A 3,067-nucleotide genomic window follows, 5' to 3' on the forward strand; every position below is an offset into this window, starting at 1 on the left:
GGAGGAGAACTATTTCAATAGCATAAAAAGGTTAATGCGTCCCACCCTATGGACACCAGACTCATCAAGTCACTGTTGCCAGAGTCTCATACAATGACTCTGAACCTCTAAGCACACTATTTGACTGTCCACACCCTGCTGTGCCTATTAACCATCTCCTCCACCACCCTCAACACTGACCCACACATCATTCACCCACAAAGATACAATAAAGGTAGTTTGGATAAATTAGCTAAATGAAATGGATTTAACCAATTTATCTAAATGACCATTTTTGGATGTTTTCCAGTGTTTGTGAACAAATGGTCAATTGTAATTTGCTGCCACATATTAGCATAATTTTGTTTCAACTAGAAAAAAAAATTGGACAGATAATCTAAGTGTGGATCCAGTTTAAAGGTCCGTATTCACGGCCCGATTTTGGGGAGAGATGTGTGCTGAGCGAACTGCTCAGCACACATCTCTCCCCCCGCTCAGCACAGCGTGATGTGTGCTGAACGTACGGGGGGTGGGGGTGGCGCTCATTTCACCCCCTGTGTAGGGCATTCTGTGTGTATCCAGCTTAACAGGTGTGAGCATCATACAACTACTGACTTGCGAGTAACTATACAGCAGCTCCATACCTTGTGACTTGAAGAAACACCAGTTAACCCCGGGAATGCTGCAGTCAAAGCAACAATTCCTCTTCTTCAATTACCATTTTAATAATAGGGTAAAGAAAATGAAGTGGATTTTTGAAAGAAAATAATACTGTCAATATACTATTAAAACAAATTAAAATGGTAAAAGTTATTGTACTTTAAGTAAAAATAAAAGAGACAAAATATCAATCCCAGTTTTGGATTACTTTAATTAACAAAAAAAATGCATATAGCAGAGGATAGTTTCAATCTGCCTACCTCTGGGTTATGGGCCCAGCATGCTTCCATTGCAGTACTCTGCTGCACATGTAAGTGCAAGAGATCCTGAAGCACTCACTCATCATGGGAAAGTACCAATGTGTTTCTTCGTTGGTTGATGGAAGAAACATCTTACAAAAACTCTCCAGATTATTGACTTTTTAAAGTTTTTCTAGGAAACGTTTTAGATGAATGCTTATTAGCCTTTGTCAGTATGGACTTTTGCAAAGTGTCTCTGTGGCGCAATCGGTTAGTGTGTTTGGCTATTAACCAAAAGGTTGGTGGTTCAATCCCACCCAGGGACGTAATTAACCTTGTGATCAGATTTTGGTGATATTTAAGTAGACAAGTCAAAATTTCAAACCTCCTCTTATGGTGTAGGGTACATGGCCTTCTCTGATGTAATCAGAGTTAGATTTGATTCAGTGATTTTATAAAAAACAGCTAGGAAGCACAATTTAGCAGTGGGTTGCAGAGAAAAAAAATATGCTGGCAGAAAAATCCAATCGAGTGATTAAACAGCTCTTCATTTTCTGGCTTTATTTTTATGCTAACAAATTTGTTCTCTGAAAAGTGTCCACAAAGCCAAGTCTCTGATTAACACCTTTGTAAGGATGGTTTTTCACCTATTACTAAATTAAACTTGCTTCATTGGAAAGGCAGCAAGATGCATCCTCATTTCAATGTCTACTGAAATAATACAAGTTGACACCAGGAAACATTAACGCCACTGCATCCTTGCTGCTTTCTCATGTGGAAGTCTGTTTAATGTGAAAACAAATGTGTGTGTTTTTTTCAACCTGGAAGCCCAACATCGATTAAGATCGATCTTAAATAGACCCCTGGGTTTTAAGGATAACCATGGTTGAGTCCAATGGTTAATTCACATTGACCGAAGTTCTAATTAAGTCACCTGTGCTCAAGCATGATATCCTTAAAATCTGGATTGCAATGACAGCATTTTGGAACTATGCCTAAGGGTTTAATTTTTACATTTATCCACTGACAATAAATCTACCTACAATATCCCTGTAACTGTTATGATTACAGTATTTCACTAAATAATTTAATTTGCTGAACCTTCTGTAAAAAGAAATATTAAGCTGCTGTAATTCCCAGATGCAGCAAATTTGTTAGCTAGTGGGCAAAACCATGTGCACTGCAGGGATGGGGGGGGGGGCATATATAACATTTGCAGAGAGATTTAGGTGGGTTATATTGTTTGTGTGCAGGGTAAATACTAGAGATGAGCGCCGGAAATTTTTCGGGTTTTGTGTTTTGGTTTTGGGTTCGGTTCCGCGGCCGTGTTTTGGGTTCGACCGCGTTTTGGCAAAACCTCACCGAATTTTTTTTGTCGGATTCGGGTGTGTTTTGGATTCGGGTGTTTTTTTCAAAAAACCCTAAAAAACAGCTTAAATCATAGAATTTGGGGGTCATTTTGATCCCAAAGTATTATTAACCTCAAAAAACATAATTTACACTCATTTTCAGCCTATTCTGAACACATCACACCTCACAATATTATTTTTAGTCCTAAAATTTGCACCGAGGTCGCTGTGTGAGTAAGATAAGCGACCCTAGTTGCCGACACAAACACCGGGCCCATCTAGGAGTGGCACTGCAGTGTCACGCAGGATGGCCCTTCCAAAAAACCCTCCCCAAACAGCACATGACGCAAAGAAAAAAAGAGGCGCAATGAGGTAGCTGACTGTGTGAGTAAGATTAGCGACCCTAGTGGCCGACACAAACACCGGGCACATCTAGGAGTGGCACTGCAGTGTCACGCAGGATGTCCCTTCCAAAAAACCCTCCCCAAACAGCACATGACGCAAAGAAAAAAAGAGGCGCAATGAGGTAGCTGACTGTGTGAGTAAGATTAGCGACCCTAGTGGCCGACACAAACACCGGGCCCATCTAGGAGTGGCACTGCAGTGTCACGCAGGATGTCCCTTCCAAAAAACCCTCCCCAATCAGCACATGATGCAAAGAAAAAGAAAAGAAAAAAGAGGTGCAAGATGGAATTATCCTTGGGCCCTCCCACCCACCCTTATGTTGTATAAACAAAACAGGACATGCACACTTTAACCAACCCATCATTTCAGTGACAGGGTCTGCCACACGACTGTGACTGATATGACGGGTTGGTTTGGACCCCCCCCAAAAAAGAA

The 3,067-nt window shown here is 41.0% G+C and overlaps 1 non-coding gene across 1 annotated transcript; it reads left to right on the forward strand.

Moving 5' to 3' along the window:
• The first annotated feature begins 1,130 nt into the window (after positions 1-1,130).
• Positions 1,131-1,204, forward strand: TRNAN-AUU (transfer RNA asparagine (anticodon AUU)). The gene has a single exon. It is a non-coding gene; the product is annotated as a tRNA-Asn (tRNA).
• Positions 1,205-3,067: the final 1,863 nt, after the last annotated feature.

The sequence above is a fragment of the Pseudophryne corroboree genome, unplaced genomic scaffold (genome assembly GCF_028390025.1).
Source record: "Pseudophryne corroboree isolate aPseCor3 unplaced genomic scaffold, aPseCor3.hap2 scaffold_498, whole genome shotgun sequence".
In the NCBI taxonomy this organism is placed as follows: domain Eukaryota; kingdom Metazoa; phylum Chordata; class Amphibia; order Anura; family Myobatrachidae; genus Pseudophryne; species Pseudophryne corroboree.